We start from the raw sequence: 17,891 nt of genomic DNA on the forward strand, positions 1-17,891 counted from the left end.
CTTCGTAGTGGAGGAGCAAACTCGTGTTAAACTAGGCAATGCCTGTTACTAGCTGAAATTTAGTGAAGAAAACCAATTATACACAAGTTTATATATTCCATTAAATATTGCATGAAATAAAATAATGCTTTTTTGGAAGGATAAAATTTCTATATAAATGAAAAACAGTGGGGGTACTTGGGATAAAAAGTGGTCAAAGCCCTAAATATCCATCACCCAGTCCAGTTCAGTGCATGCCCTCTAGAATATTCCAGATTATGATTTATGTAACCTTTTATGTAAACAGTAAGATAGTATTTCAGGCCTTGCAAGCCATATGGTCTCAGGTTTACCTACTGAATTTTGTCAACGTAAATCACAACAAATCATAGAATTCGTAAATAAATGAGCATAGCTGTGCTCCAATCAAACTTTATTTTTATTTTTTTGAGACAAGGTCTCACTCTGTCTCCCAGGTTGGAGTGCAGTGGCCTGATCATGGCTCACAGTAGCTTCAAGCTCCTGGTCTCAAGCAATCCTCCCACCTCAGCTGGGGCTACAGGCATGTGTCACCATACCTGGCTAATATTTTTTATTTTTTGTAGAGAAGTTTTCTCATTATCTCACTATGTTGGCCAGGCTAGTCTCAAATTCATGGGCTTAAGCAATCCTTCCACCTCAGCCTCTCAAAGTATTTGGGATTACAAGTGTGAGCTACTGTGCCCAGCTAAAACTTTATTTAAAAACATACAAAAATAAAAAAAAATCCACAGGCAGCAGCCCATAGCCTTGCTTTGCTTAAACCTTTCCTAGTTAAGAACTTTTTGACTGAGAAGGCTGTAGCTTCAAAATCCAAAAATTTATTCTCAAAATCTAGATGATTGAGTTTGACCATATGTTTTCCTAAAGAAGATGAGTGGATTTAATAAAATAGCAATCAAGTAAATTGGAAACAATGCACAGAAAGTGAAAAGACTAAGGAAAAAGATACAATCTCATGCCAGGTGCAGTGGCTCACACCTGTAATCCCAGTACTTTGGGAGGCCGAGGCAGGAGTACCACTTGAGGTTAGGAGTTCAAGACCAGCCTGGCCAACATGGTGAAACCCCATTTGTACTAAAAAATACAAAAATTAGCCAGGCATGGTGGCTGCATACCTGTAGTCCCAGCTACTCAGGCGGCTGAGGCAGGAGAATAGCTTGAACTCGGGAGGCGGAGGTTGCAGTGAGCCAAGACTGCACCACGGCACTCCAGCCTGTGTGACGAGAGTGAAACTCTTTTTTATTTTTGAGACGAAGTCTCAGTAACCTGTGGAACAACACCAAGGTGTCACATAATTATACCTGGGATCCCAGAAGGAGTAAAGGAAATGAGAGAAGAACATTTGAACAAATAGGGACCAAAACATTTCTAAATTTGATGAAAACTCTAAGTGAATAGATCTAGGAAGCTCAAGTAATCTCAAGTAAAAAAGCATACACATACACACAGACACACAATAAATACTTACAAGGCCTACCACAATCAAATTGCTGAAAACGAGTGGTAAAGAAAACATTTTAAAAGTAGCTGGAGAGAAAAGACCCATTCCATGCTGAGGTGCAAAGGTGAGAATGACGACTGTGGGCTTCATGACAGATACTATGGAAGTCAGAAGACAGGGAAATGGCAGGCAGTGCTGGGATAATATAAAAGCAAAAAATAACTGTCAGTGAAAAATTGTACACCCAGCAAAAACAGCCTTTGAAAACAAAAACCTATCATGACGAGATGCCACAACACACCCAACAGAATGGCCGTCATCCCAAAGTCTGAGTTTGCCAGGTGTTGAAGAAGAGACCGATGCCTTCCTAACAGAATGGCTGTCGTCCCAAAGTCTGAGGTTACCAGGCGTTGAAGAAGAGACCGATGCCTTCCTAACAGAATGGCTGTCGTCCCAAAGTCTGAGGTTACCAGGCGTTGAAGAAGAGACCGATGCCTTCCTAACAGAATGGCTGTCGTCCCAAAGTCTGAGGTTACCAGGCGTTGAAGAAGAGACCGATGCCTTCCTAACAGAATGGCTGTCGTCTCAAAGTCTGAGTTTACCAGGCGTTGAGGAAGAGACCGATGCCTTCCTAACAGAATGGCTGTCGTCCCAAAGTCTGAGGTTACCAGGCGTTGAGGAAGAGACCGATGCCTTCCTAACAGAATGGCTGTCGTCCCAAAGTCTGAGGTTACCAGGCGTTGAGGAAGAGACCGATGCCTTCCTAACAGAATGGCTGTCGTCCCAGAGTCTGAGGTTACCAGGCGTTGAGGAAGAGACCGATGCCTTCCTAACAGAATGGCTGTCGTCCCACAGTCTGAGGTTACCAGGCGTTGAGGAAGAGACCGATGCCTTCCTAACAGAATGGCTGTCGTCCCAGAGTCTGAGGTTACCAGGCGTTGAGGAAGAGACCGATGCCTTCCTAACAGAATGTCTGTCGTCTCAAAGTCTGAGGTTACCAGGCGTTGAAGAACAGACCGATGCCTTCCTAACAGAATGTCTGTCGTCTCAAAGTCTGAGGTTACCAGGCGTTGAAGAAGAGACCGATGCCTTCCTAACAGAATGGCTGTTGTCTCAGAGTCTGAGGTTACCAGGCGTTGAAGAAGAGACCGATGCCTTCCTAACAGAATGGCTGTCGTCCCAAAGTCTGAGGTTACCAGGCGTTGAAGAAGAGACCGATGCCTTCCTAACAGAATGGCTGTCATCTCAAAGTCTGAGTTTACCAGGCGTTGAGGAAGAGACCAATGCCTTCCTAACAGAATGGCTGTCGTCCCAAAGTCTGAGTTTACCAGGCGTTGAGGAAGAGACCAATGCCTTCCTAACAGAATGGCTGTCGTCCCAAAGTCTGAGGTTACCAGGCGTTGAGGAAGAGACCGATGCCTTCCTAACAGAATGGCTGTCGTCTCAAAGTCTGAGTTTACCAGGCGTTGAAGAAGAGACCGATGCCTTCCTAACAGAATGCCTGTCGTCTCAAAGTCTGAGGTTACCAGGCGTTGAAGAAGAGATCGGTGCTTTCCTACAGTGCTGGTGGGAATGTTCAATGGTACAAGCATTGGAAAACATTCACTGGAAAGAGATTGGCAGTTTATTAAAAAATATGCATCTACTTACTGTGTAAATCAGCAGTTCGGTCCTATAAATACACCCAAGATAAAGGAAAGCACATGTCCACACAAAGACTTGAACCTGAATGTTCATAGCACCGTTACTCATAATAGCTCCAAATTACAAACGACCTAAGTGTCTATAAGGAGACACGTGAATAAGCACATTGTGGTGACACTTTCATACCGTTGGGTATTATTTACCAATTAGGAAAAAGCAGCTACCCATGCATTCAAAACCCTGAATGAGTCACAGACACATCGTGTAGAATAGAGAGGGCAGACACAGAGGCATGCGTATTGAGTGTTTTACGTTCATGCAATTTCTAGAAAAATCTGTGGAGAAAGAAAATCAGTATTTGGGGGGGCTAAGAGACTGGAAGTGAACTCAGATGAGGCATGAGGGAAATTTTGGGGGTCATGGGAATGTTTAAAACTGAATTATGGTGTTACATCATAACTCCATAAATTCAATGAAAATCATTCAATTATGCATTTACAATGGGTGAATATTATGATATATAAATTGTACCACAATAAAGCTGTGAAAAAAATGAAGATGACATAAAAATTTGTTTCAAACAAAAACCAGATGGGCAAAATAGAAACCTAAGAGCAAACGTGTGGCTTTAGCCTCAACCATGTTGATCATCATGTTAAATACGAATGGTCTCAAAGGACCACATACTCTATGGCCCATCAGTCTAGACGTCAGGAAAATGCAAGCTCATCTTCTGTGTCAGTGGTTGCCTGGGGATAGAGGGAGGATGAGATCACAAAGGGGCACAGATATATACCTACCGCAAGCCTTTCAAATTGCACACAAAAAAAATGCAACTTATTAAATATTAATTATACCACAGTAAAGATGCAAAAAATGAAATAAAGCTTATCAAATTATATACTTCCAACATATATAGCTTATTTTATGTTACAGCTAAATATACATACATAATAAAAACTAAAACAAAATGTGATAAGATCCCTAAAGACTTGCTCTGTGAGCTTAAAAATTCCATTACATCCATATTTTTTTTTTATTTTTATTTTTTGAGACAGAGTCTCACTCTGTCACCCAGGCTGGAGTGCAGTGGCACAATCTAGGCTCACTGCAACTTCTGCCTCCCAGGTTCACACTATTCTCCTGTCACAGCCTCCCGAGTAGCTGGGATTACAGGCATGCGCCACCATACCTGGCTAATTTTTGTATTTTTAGTAGAGATGGGGTTTTAACACATTGGCCAGGCTGGTCAGGCTGGTCTTGAACTCCTGACCTCAGGTGATCCTCCCGCCTTGGCCTCCCGAAGTGCTGGGATTACAGGCATGTGCCACCACGCCCGGCCTTCATTTATTTTTTGTATTCCCCTCAGAATCCTGCATGCTGAATATGTATTTAAAAGATTTTTAAAATGTTATTGTTTTAAACAATCCATTTAAAAAAAAAGATTGTCAGACTGGATAAAATAACAGGACTGAAATATATGCTGCCTACAAGAAACAAACTATAAATATAGGTGAAACGTAAAATAAAAGAAAAAAGCTACTCAGGCAAACATCAGACATAAAATGCAGATGTGTTAACGTGAGACAAGTAGACCTGGGGTTTTCAGGGCTTTGAGGTGCGAGGACAGCGTTATGTCAGTGGTGGAGTTCCTGTCCTAACAGGAGTGCAGTAAGGCCTCCTTTAAGCAGAGACTGCAGAATGAAGGAAGGCTGAGCAATCTCGTGGCCCTGTGGCTCTTGTCCTGCACTGGTAGCTGCTCCAGAGGGCCCGTGAAGTTCCTGCCCCACCATGCATCTTCTGCACATCTGCACATCGGTGCTCGATGCGGAAGGGTGTCAGTGCACTTGGAATGACAAGGTGAAAATCTCATTTATTACACAGCATGGACATATGAATCAGGAATTTTCAGTCAATACAAACATTTATTTTGATATAAAAAATAATTGTTTCTTGTGTGGCTGACAAAGAGTTAAAAAATCAGGAATGCAGGCAGACTTTGAGAATGATGTATCTTTGCTTACTCTTCTTGACAGGTTTCCTATTCATGGAAATCGGGGAATTCTGGCATCTTTTCAGGCCACCTGTAGAACATCTGGCATTCGTTTAGGAAAACGGGTTCATTAAAGAAACTGTAATTTATTTGACTACTTTGGCACTCATGGGGATACACTTGGTTGTCAATACTCTGGGCAGATTTGTGGGTGGGTAATTCTATGAGTGAGCAAACAACAGGGAAGAAACTCTTTTGGAAGAGCTTGTGCTTTGAAGCCAGCCTGGATCAACACTGACAAGGCAGGGCTTGTCTCTTCTCCACAGTGACCACAGATATCCATTCTGAGTTTATAATGATTGTGATTTTTTTTGTTTACCACAGCATTACATTTTTACTAAGCAGGTCACATGTGCCAATGCTTAATCACCAGGCTACTAAAGAATAAAGCAAAACATGTAAAAGAGCCCTGGGGTCCTGAAGACCTGCCTCGAAAATCAATGGTGCTGTTTAACTTTCCATCCTTAGAGACTAACAAAATGATTTTTGAAAATACTATCAAGATCTGATATTTCTGTCCTGTGTAAAAATGGGGTAGGAAGAGAAATAGCCAACAAACTTCCTAATAAAGAAAGGTGAAAACAAGGTGACTTTCCCATTGCTCTTCTAAATTAGATCTTTACTTAGGAAAAACGCTTCTTTTTTTTTTTCTGCCATGGGGATTTAAAAAAAAAAAACTGGTAATTTCATGACAGGAAATTTCTGAGAGTAAAATATAGACAACAAGATACATTCACTTTTTTTCAGTGTAGCTCAACAGCACATGGGTCAGGCCCCAAAAGAAATATATTTTACCCACAATGCTTTATGATTGACAAGGAATTATGGACTTCTCTTTTTCATTTCTGATTACATAGATAAAAACAAAATTTGACCGAGATCTTTGATGATAATATCCAACATGTGAGAAGATATTTTCTATAATTGCCATACATGAACTCGAGAATTTTGCCAGAATTTTGAATAATGTACCCAAGAATCTGTTAAAAGTTGCCTTCCTACAACTCTAAGGAAGAGAAGGTTTTCCATATCTGGGTTTCTAAGAACTAAATAATTACCTGGAAATTCTGGTTGAAGATAAGCGCCTTGTCTTACAAATGAGAAGGAAAAGAGAGAGATGTTACCTAAATATCTTAAATATAATATATTAAAAAATAGAAGCTGTGTATACAAAAGTTTTAAGTCAAGCAGATATTTGACACTTCTCTTGTGAATTTTTTGCTTTAGGCAAACTAACTGGAAAATTTCTGAAGGAAAACATGAATTTTGGTTAAAAATTATCTGATTATTCCACCCCTATTAATCCAATTAATCAAAACACTGAAGAAGAAAATTTTCCTCACGTTCCACTGGGTTGACAGCCTAGATGGTGGTATTCTGTGTGAGGTCAAGTTTAGCCTAAAGCTGCCTCCTTACATATTTTAGGGTCAGCCTGAAGACCTCTCCACACTTAGTGACTGTCACCTAACTGAGCGTATCAACAGACTTAACCCACCCTTGCCCCAAGCAGCCGCATCTCAGCGGATCACAGCAGCCAGGCGTCACCATGCACCGTGGCCCGGTTCAAACTGTGTTTAAATGAGGCCCACGCCAAGCGGTGCCCGTCTGGCTGTTTCTGTGCCTCCGTCCAGTTTTCCTGGCATCGCTGTCCTTTCTCTGTCCACAAATCTTACCGGACCACGCGACAGCGACGGAGCCGCCCTGAGCCTATGCTGGGTCCAGGGCTGCCCCATTCACCAATAGTCATTTGCTCAATGAAGCTCTGTGACATTCAGTTTGTCTGAAGTTTGTCTTTTAACATTGGTGATAGAGTGAGAAGTATGTGAGGAGAAGGGATATGAGATGTTCCAAAATCACATCAAAATTACATCACAAGCAAACGGATTTCTGAGTAAGAGGATGGTTGGGGCAGGGTCAGGTGGGCCGCGCTGGGTGAGTGTCTGGTGAGGATGGGGGAATAGGTGGGGCGGGGGCAGAGAGGAGGAGGCAGGATGGAGGAGAGGGAGAAAGAGGAAGGGGGAGCCAGCAGCAGGGAGAGGGGAGACAGGATTGTATACAGAAATGGAACAAAGCCACCCGCTTCCGCACTGTCCACTGTGCCCGGGACCTGCCCGCTCCGAGTGGACCCGACGGCACGGGGGTGGCCTGACGCCGGCTGAGATGCAGAATCAGGCCTCTGAGCTACTGAGCTGGAATCTGCCTTTTGGCCGGACCCGGTTGATTGGAACCGCGTTCATTTGAGGAATGCTCCCTGCGACCAGAGCTCCACCAGGACACTCCTTCCCTCCGCCGGCCACGTTTGCAGGGAGCCCCTGAGAGGCAGCGGCAGCCCGGATGCTGAATCCCATTCGCCCCGGTCATTTCCGGAGCGTCTTCCGGCCCGTTCCCCGCCATGACAGCGACGTGTGCTTTGAGCTCAGTCCACAGCAAAGACCACCTTGGTTCTGTCCCGCCGCAACCACATCCGAAGAAAGGGGTCAGGTATTCCAGGCGTACGGGGACTGATAAATTCCAAAAATATGTTGTCTAGAAAAAGATTGTTAAAAATATAAAGGCAAGTTTTATTCATTAATGTTCCCTTGCGCTGTCTGTGAAGAAAGGTAGGTTAAAGAGGTACTTAGATGCAATTCTCTACCAGGAAAATAGAATTTGTTTTCACATCTTTTGCAAGATAAGTGAAATTCCTTCAGAGTCCACACCCATGCTTTTATAAACCTCTGATACACTAACAAATCCAAAGAAAAATTGAAAACAAGCGAGAAAAAGGAGACAGAAAATGCACAAGATACACCGCCCTTTTTGTTTGTTTGTGATTCAGGGCTCAGGATTGACTGGGTCCTCGGGAGGGGACTCGAGGGCAGAAGGATCTATTAATCTTACAACTATGTGTTTCATTTTCCAAGTGGTCAGTTTTTTAGGTTACTTTATGAAAAACTGAAATGGAACACAGAATATGAACAATTTCTCAGGGTAAGAGCAGCTAGATGTAAAAATAGCATAATGCAATTAAAGAAGAAATCTTCCAGCAAATAGAACCCCATTTCGGGGATTTTCACCGTGGGCGTGAGGGTCACACAAGACTGAAGCCCGCCCAGGAGCAGGCGAGGTCACTGCAGGTGGTCAGTTACAGAGCTCTGCGTCATAGCCCTCGGGGCCCAGACAAAATTCACTCATCTATACATTTGCTTGAAAATGCATTATTTGTATTCATTTTGTATACTTAAATACAAAATGAAATGTAACCTGATATTGAAAATAAAAACTCCAGGCAACGTCTACGTTTCTATGTATTTAGTCTTTTCAAGGTCTACATTTTAAAAGCAAGAAATGAACAAAGATAGGAATACATTATTACTCTGGCAGGAAAATTAGACGGATTGATGAAGTGGGTTCTGTCTATTGTTATTTATCCTACTAGAAATTAAACTAAAAAAACTTAAAATGTTTTTATTCTTTAATTAAAAGCACAATAGTAAATCCATTACATGCCAACATAAATAACGTGTAATGAAAAATAAATGTAATTTTTGAACCAAACCATCTTGACTGACAAGAGTGCTATACTTTCTATTGCAAATCCAGTGTCCGACTTCCCAGAAGGCAGCCAGAGTCTGAGGCCACTCCCGCACTCCATCTGTGTGGGTTTGAAGTGTGCAGTGAATACTTAGTGTCACTCACAAATGTATTAGGAAAGAGGAGATTATTTTAATAACCTTTCCTAGGTAATTGTGGTGATTCTTTGATACCACCCCTAAGCCCCAAAGGTGGTAGCTTCTTAAAGGTGTGCTGTTGTGTGGGATCTGAGCCCTATTGCCTGGGCACGCACCTGCCCCTGTGTCGGCATCCACGGGCCCGTGGCACCATGGATGGTCTTCGCTCGCTCGTCACTTTATACCATCCCGTGGTGGAAACAATCAGCTTACCAAGTTCTGCAGATCTTCCAAATGTTGACACTTCTCACTACTCAATATAAAAAGCATTTCTGTTGACCTCCCCACAGATCTCCTCAAAACACCCTTTAAGCCAGTGACAGGCTCACAGAGGGAGACACAAGGTCTTTGGGACTGTCACTTTCATAGTGATGCTTGAATTTTTATCATAGGCAACAAAAACTGTCAGCCGTCATCCTTGAAATGACAGACTCACTTCCTCATTTTTGAGAAATGTCTGCCAGTTCTAGTTCCCAAGTCTGAATGACCAGGGCTGGGAGGTTGGTCATGGTCTTAAGTAACCGTGGTGACCCATGGGAGGAACTGCCTGTGATCCCCGAGTTTCCATAGCCCTAAATTATTGTAATGACGATATCCATGTAAGACTTGTGAAATTATACAATTATAAAATGTGCAATAAAGTCAACAGGAGATTGCTCTTGGATAAGCCCAACACAGGGAAACGTAATTTGACAGTTGATTGCCCCCCCCGCACCGCCGGTGCTTTTCTGAAAAGAAATCACCAAGGCCAGGAGGGACACGAAACGCTCCTTCGTGTGTCGGCCCGTGTGCAGAATATCTCCAAGATATAAATGACTAAGAAGACTTAATTTGCCACCACAATATGTTTGCTGCAATTAATTTGGGGTGACTTGTATTTTAGCTTGGATCAAAAATGGGAACTGAAATGTAAAGAACACTGTTAGATTTCCCCACAGGCCGCTCTCTCTTTGGGTGATTGGCTAACTTTTAATTTGCATTGATTCTCTGAAGGGATCTTAATTCAGATGTCTCTCCACCTCTTCGCTGTAGTTTTACTTGGCCTTAGTCACGTGATCTTTGGGAAGTTTTAGGGAACGTTATCTAGAAAAAGAAATCACTTTAGATATTAACAAATGCAGAAATGAATCAGTCCATTCATCATTAGGGAAAATGAATTGTTCCAGAACCCAGGATTCTATAAAGTAAAATAACACTTACTTTGGAATTGCTAAGGGGTTTAAAAACACCCACTCCATCAAGCCTGTGAGCTGAACCCCAGGCTTGCATGTATGGCGGAGTGTGTAATGCCTGTGTGTGTTTCAGAGACCACAATTCCCAGTCCCCACTCCAGGTCCCGTGCCTCCCTCGGCGCTGTGGTTAGTGAACCCCAGTGGGCTGTTTAGGTGTTGAACTTGTACATAACTTGTACATGTGCAATCTTTGTATTTGTAATCAGAATTGTTCAATACGTCCCCTTCCCTTAGACTATAGTAGATAATTTGCACCATGAGTGACATTTGCAAAACTTTAAGAGGTTTTTCCTAAACCATGAGACTGCACATTTGCTAAGGCCCCTTGTAAGTGGCTGAGTAGGCTCCTAAGTGCCTCCACCCCGAGGCAGGGGCAAAATCACATCTTAAAACTTTAAGTCTCATAATACTTTATGAAATAATGCAGGGTGTGTAACCTGCATTCATTTATATGGTATTTAAAATTAATATTCTGAGTCAAATTTAATTTAACTTGAACCAGCTGTCAGCCCAAACAGCTTTCTTTCATTTTTTGAATTTCAGTACACCAACGATCATTGTAAACATTTCCACCCAAACTTCTTCACATACGTGATGATTAATTCCCGTGTATCACTTTGTTCCTCGGTGATCACAAATTGCATTACACTGAAATTTCACTTAGTGAAAAAGGATGTTAATTTTTCCAGTTCCTATGATTCTAGAATGGAAACACTTTTGGGAGTATTATTTCAAGATCTTGTGACCAGCAGTGAGGGATTTTAGAGTTAAAGAATGGCTTGGCAGAGATACTTCCCATTGTTTTATCCACTGGAAGTTTGAATAGTGTGATGGGTAATGGACAGAAGAGAATAAAGCCTATTTCTGTTCTCTCAGAATTTGTGTATTAAAGGGACAATGTACACAACCCCATTCCTCAGGATGCCAGCCCACTGGGTGTTATTCATTTGTCAGGGACGTCATCCAGTTAGAAAAGCTCAGCAACTGACCTTGTGCTGGCTGCTATCTATGGAGAGAGAGAGAGAGAGAGAGAGAGGGAGGGAGGGAAGGAGAGAGAGAGAGAGAGAAAGAGAGAGAGATGGAGAAAGACAGAGAGAAAGAGAGAGAGACAGAGAAAGAGATGGAGAGAGAGGGGGAGAGAGAGAAGGAGAGAGAAAGAGACGGAGAGAGAGAGGGAGAGAGAGAGAGGGAGGGAGAGAGAGAGAGAGAAAGAGACAGAGAGAGAGGGAGAGAGAGACGGAGAGAGAGAGACAGAGAGAGAGAGTGTGTGTGTGTATGTGTGTGCGTGTGATTTTTAAATTTTGGAAAGTCCTACCTAAAAATAAGTTGCATATGCATTGCCAGCTCTTTAAAGCCAATCTGTGGATCTAAAACCATCCATTCACTTATTCCTTCACTGAAGAAGCACTGATTTAGCGCCTGGAATGACCGGGCACTCAGAACATCAACATGCAGACGTGGTTTCTGAGCTCAACATCACAGCAGTGTCTTCTCACCAATATTCACAGAACAGCTAATCATCGAGAGGAGACCCAACTTATTCAGCGTTTTTACATTTTACATTGACATTACATTTTACATTAGATTATCACATTTTACATGTTGATAATGATGGAAAAATGTATCTGAGAAATGTAAGTTGGAAATCTATGATTTGTTTCCAGAAGCTTGTTACCACAGCGGGCAAACTGATAACATTAAAGCATGTTGACCATGCTTCAGATAAAGAATCAAGATCCCAATGAAGCTACACACTAGTTACTATTTTTTCCCTCCATCAAGAAACTGAGTCGTGCTGTGACGGGTCAGGTGTCATGCTTCATGTTTTACATGCTAATTATAACTTTTGTAATGTCATCATCATCACCATTGACTGCTGCTTCTGTATCAGGCAGTCTGGGTACCAAACAGCTAATCTTCCAATAGCATAGTAAGTGGTCTAGTTACCTGGCAGGGAGGCACCAAGTAACAATAGGTTCTTAATAAATACTCACCGAATGAACGATAGAATGGTCATGCATGGCATGATAAGCAGAAAATAGGAGACTGTAATAGAGTCAAAATTAACTAATAGGATATATTAGTCAGGGTTCTCTGGAGAAACAGAACCAACAGGAAGGAGAGAGGGAGAGAGAGAGGGGATCTGCTGTCAGGAATTGGCTCATGAGATTGCTGGAGTTAAGTCCAAAATCTGCAGAATAGGCTGCAGACTGGAGCCCGGGGAGAGCTGATGTTGCAGCTTGCACCCGCGGGGAGTCTGGAGGCAGAAGTCCTTCTTCCTCAAGGAATCACCAACTTTTTTATTTTAAGTCTCCAACCACATGGATGAGGCCGACCCACGTTACGGAGGTCCCCTGCTTTGCTCAAAGTTTATTGATTTAAATGCTAATCTCATCTGAAAGATACCTTCACGCCAACGTCTAGACTGGGCTTTGACCCATAGCTGGGTACCTGGCCAAGCCCCTGGTTACCTGTGCAAGTAACCAACACAAATCGTGTACTAAGTACTGTGCACACCACAAGCTTACAATCAGACCCGGCATCACAGCGGGTCTTTGTATGGTGACAGCATAGGCTTAAGGGAAAGGGGATTTACACCACATGGTTTATGTAGGGTGCAGGCCAAGCAAGTTCACGAGAGGCTGGTGCAGGCCCCTCGACTGAGCACTTAGCTTGGTGCAGGCCCCTCGGCTGAGTACTTAGCTTGGTGCAGGCCCCTTGGCTGAGCACTGAGCTTGGTGCAGGCCCCTTGGGTGAGTACTTAACTTTGTGCAGGCCCATTGGGTGAGCACTGAGCTTAGTGCAGGCCCCTCGGCTGAGTACTTAGCTTGGTGCAGGCCCCTCAGCTGAGCACTGAGCTTGGTGAAGGCCTCTCGGCTGAGCACTTAGCTTGGTGCAGGCCCCTTGGCTGGGTACTTAGATTGGTGCAGGCCCGTTGGGTGAGCACTGAGCTTGTTGCAGGCCTCTCAGCTGAGCACTTAGCTTGGTGCAGGCCCCTTGGCTGAGTACTTAGCTTGGGGCAGGCCCATTGGGTGAGCAATGAGCTTGGTGCAGGGCTCTTGGCTGAGCACTTAGCTTGGTGCAGGCCCATTGGCTGAACACTGAGCCTGGTGCAGACCCCTTGGCTGAGTACCTACCGACTGTCAGAGGCACACGAGTGCTCTCATGCAGCTTCTCACTTAATCTTCACAACCTCTCACAGCCAGGGGTGACATCAATGCCATTTTCAGATGGGAAACTGAGCCTCAGGAAACTCAATGAGCCACCCAGGGTTCCACTGTAAAGGGAGAAAGGGAAATGAAGGTTCCCCTGTGTCCTGGGAGGCATCCTCTATCATGTGAGTACCTGGAGGCCAGCGTTCGAGGCTGCTCAGGATCATGAGAATCATCAACACCTATCAGTTTTCCAGCCCTTGTTTCAGCACCTGATCTGTCCCCAAACATCAGGCTGGTTATATTCAAAAATACATGATGAGCTGCATTTTCCAGCCATTCCAGATGCCAGGGCTCCCCAGGGGTTCTGTCTGTCCCCTTTCAAGTCCCATCAGGGACCTGCCCTCAGACACCACAGGACCTGACAAGGTATCCACGGCCTCACGATCCTTCACCCCTGCCCCCGGCTGGGGAAAGGCTCAAGGCTGCACCGCTCTGGGGTTCCTAGGACAAGCTCTGGGTGGGGGAGTCTGCCAGCTCAGAGACAGCAGGAGCAGGAGAGGTGAGGACTGGATATCGGGGGTAGAAAAGAAGCCGGCTCATCAGCTTTCATCCTGCATTAGCTCCAGCACGATGGGGGTGGACAGGTGGTCTCGGCGGCAGGGGTAGCATGGGGATGGAGGCGGCCGGCCCGAAGGACCATGGGTCAGAAGCTGAGTGGCAGGCCCTGCAGTGGCCGCTGTGAGTGTGGGGGGTGGCTATGCTGTGACCACACGACCAGGCTGAGGGCTGCTTGGAGCCTGCATCCCAGGCTCACGGTGGCCAGGCTCATCACTATCTGTACTCAGAGCTGGGTTGACCGTCCTTCCGGGCCTCTGTGTGTGCCCTGGACTGACCTCCAGCCTGGGGTGTGGACGGCAGCATGCTCCCTCCAGCAGGCTGCCTTGCCCTCCTCCGCAGGCCTTTGGCTGCCGCGGCCCCAGCTCTGGGCCATGAGCCGGGCTGGGTCCTTTTGCAGGCCTCCGCTCATTTATCCCCTAAAAGATTCACGATGCCAAGAAGGTGGCCGGACAGAGGTGAAAAGCCAGCTCTGGAGGTTTAGATGCTATGTTCCCGACTTCCGCACCGTGCTTCTTGCCGACGTCCTTAACTCCTGCCTCTGAGCAAACTTCCTGTGCATTTTTCAGAAATTAAGAATGATGAATAAGGGAACACTTGGAGGGAGGGAACTTTAGTGAATTGATGATGATATTTAGGAGCCGTTGCTGGAAAGCTGTAACTGCCTGAACTAGCGGTGGGTCAAAACTTGGTCCAGTTATCTCAAATACCCACCTGTATGTTTCTGGGCAGTCTTTTCAAGAATTAAAGGAAAGTGGGAAAAAAAAAAAAAAAAGCATCGTTTCTCAGCCTTTCTCATTTACGCTTAGAGTCTCCTCACACCACAGACATGCCGGGCAGAGCACTTGGCAAATGTGCAGCCTTAAAACAAGCAAACGAAATCCATTGCCATAGGCCGCTTTTTTTTTTTTTTTTTTTTTTTTTTTTTGAGACGGAGTCTCATTCTTGTCCTCAGGCTGGAGTGCAATAGTGCGATCTCTCTCGGCTCACCGCAACCTCTGCCTCCCGGGTTCAAGTGATTCTCCTGCCTCCGCCTCCCAAGTAGCTGGGATTAAGGCACCCACCACCATGCCCTGCTAATTTTTGTATTTTTTAGTAGAAACGGGGTTTCACCATGTTGGCCAGGCTGGTTTCGAACTCCCGGCCTCACGTGATCCACCCACCTCAGCCTCCCAAAGTGCTGGGATGACAGGCGTGAGCCACCACGCCAGGCCCATATCCTGCTTTTTAAAGAGCAGTATGTGTCTCCAGTTCTTCTCTCAAATCTTTTACATCGGTTTATCAGGAAGCCACTGAGTATCCCAGACTGGATGGGTTGATCTGTACAATGGCAAACATTCATGAGATGAAGAAAACATGAACACCTCTAAGTAGACAAAGCCGTAAGGAAGTGAGCTATTTATGTAACTATGTATGTACAAAAGTGTACATGTAAATAAATGCCTATATCAATGTATGTCTATGTAAATTTGGGCAAATATACACATATGGGTGTAAATATAATGCTGGAGGCAGTGCCTCCTTATTTACATCCTTGAAAATGCTGTCATACAGTATGATGATGCCTCAAGAATCCAGAACCAGAAATGCCATTTGACCCGGCAATTCCATTACTGGGCACATACCCAAAGGAATCTAAAGCATTCTCCTATAAAGACACATGCACACGTATGCTTATTGCAGCACTGTTTACAATAGCAAGGACATAGAACCTACCCACATGCCCATCAATGATAGACTAGATAAAGAAAATGTGGTACATATACACCATGGGATACTATGCAGCCATAAAAAGGGTAAGTTCACGTCCTTTACAGGGACATGGATGGAGCTGGAAGTCATCATCCTCAGCAAACTAACACAGGAACAGAAAAGCAAACACCACATGTTCTCACTCATGAGTGGGAGCTGAACATTGAGAACACATGGACACAAGGAGGGGAACATCACACACCAGGGCCTGTTGGAAGGTGGGGTGAGGAGAGGGAACGGACGGGTCAGTAGGTGCAGCAAACCACCACGGCACACATGTACCTATGTAAGAAACCTGCACATTCTGCACATGTATCCTGTTTTTTTTTTTTTTTTAGAATAAATTTTTTAAAAAAAGAAAGGAAAATGCTGTCATCGATGAGAATAGAAGCCCCAGAGTCTCTGTTTTCCTAACAGAGGGACTGTTTGCACTGTGGGTGCGATAGAGCAGCTCCTGGCCTGTAACTCAGTGCTTGGGACTCTTGGCATCATGAGATGCCCTGAATTACTGGGATCATCAAAGTCTCCCTAGAAACTGTGTGGAAACATAGGTCACAGGCGCTTCTGTGTGTCTTATAAAGACAAGGCTGCTCCAGCAGGTAAGCTGAAAGTCACGTCCTAAGCCCCCCAACAATCTGAACGGGCTCCTTGTCTCAGTGAAAGGCCTTCTGAAGTTAACCTGAAAATCTAGCTTAGGCCACGATGGGAAGTGGGAGGTGTCAGACGGGCCTCCTTATACCCTCCTCCCTTTGGAGTTCAGACACAACTGACCAGCATTCACATTAAAACAGAGATCTTAAGACTTTTTGTAGGAATGACTGAATTCCGTCCTGAGTCTAGTATAGCATCCCATGACAGCAGGCCCTAAAGCAAATGGAAGTATTTTACCCTAAAATATATTTTGTTGACATGTTTTGGAATGTCCCTGCAAAGCTGTCTGTTGTAGGGAAATCTACATTCTGTAGAGAATCCCTCTCCCTTTCCAGGCCTTTTCCCTGATCTAGGAGAGAATTAACTAAAAGTCTGGCACCTTATAAGTCTGATAAGAGACACTTGCTGTGGGTTCTTTCTGAGTCTGCGTCCTGGAGGCTGCGTCTGCATTATAAGAACTTGGTCTCCACAGCCCTTACCTTAACCAGGCTCTGCTTTCTATGGATTCTAGGCCTTTAGATAAAAACTTAACTCTTTCAACCGACTGCCAATCAGAAAATCTTTGAATACACCTATGACCTGGAAGCCCCCACCACCACTTCCAGTTGTCCTGCCTTCCTGGACCAAACCCCTATGCACCGTACATGTCTTGATGGATGACTTATGTCTCCCCAAAATCTACAAAAAAGCAAGCTGTACCCTGACCACCTGGGACGCTTGTTGTCAGGTACCCCTGAGGCTGTCATGGGCATGTCCTCAATCTTGGCAAAATAAACATCTGAATCCATTGAGACTTGTCTCAGAGGCCTTCTGGTTTATGAACAGGTGGAATGGCACTGCTCTCTGCCTGGGCTACTGGGACCGAGACAGACAGCTGCACCCCTAGCCCCCTTGCAGAGAGCAGCAACATCACTGGGACAATCTTCTCCCAGGCCGTGTCCATGCTGTTTGTCCTCATGCTCAGCTTTTCTGATTTCCGGAACATTCCTTCATCTGAGCACCTTGGTGAAGGGCTGCTGGAGGTCGGCGTGTGACCTGGTGCACTTAGCTGTGATTCTACCAATTCCGGGCTGAGGACTCGTCCTGCAAGCCCTAGGCAGAGCTGCCTTGTCCATGAAACACCTGCTGCTCCTGACAAGTGCCCACCGTTTGTGGGTGGCCTCATCTCCCCAGGGGCCCGGCCACTTTGGATGCGGAGCTTCATTCTCACAGCTTCTGACCCCACCATCAGCCTGCTGCATCCAGTCAAGCAAACACGGAGCACGGTCACCACCTGCCTGCCCCACGCAGATGCCAGCCAGCCGCCCGCGCCAACCACCTGCGCCAACCGCTCCTCCTGGAAGTGGAGCAGGAGGATGAGGGAGCCAAGCCTGGGCTCCAGCTCACTGGGTGCAAATGGGATATTTGCTGCCTTACAGAAAATCTTGCATGTGGAACCAATTGTATAGTGTTATAAAGTAGTGAGACCTGGATTTAAAAAAATGACGCATGCCCTTTTACATTCCATACACTTCAGTGGGCTGTTCCTCACCTGCACTGTGCTAGCCAGAAGCAGTGATGAGAGTCAGCTTCCTCATGTCTTAACGCCTTTTAAAACTCCAGGTAGGGGCAATTCGA

General features: G+C 45.0%; 1 protein-coding gene across 2 annotated transcripts in view; it reads left to right on the top strand.

The window, feature by feature from the left end:
* LOC134730639 (uncharacterized) overlaps nucleotides 1-17,891 on the top strand; it is a 96,903-nt gene that overhangs the window by 33,045 nt on the left and 45,967 nt on the right. The window lies entirely within an intron of this gene.

This window comes from Pan paniscus, chromosome 5, assembly GCF_029289425.2.
Source record: "Pan paniscus chromosome 5, NHGRI_mPanPan1-v2.0_pri, whole genome shotgun sequence".
Classification (NCBI taxonomy): domain Eukaryota; kingdom Metazoa; phylum Chordata; class Mammalia; order Primates; family Hominidae; genus Pan; species Pan paniscus.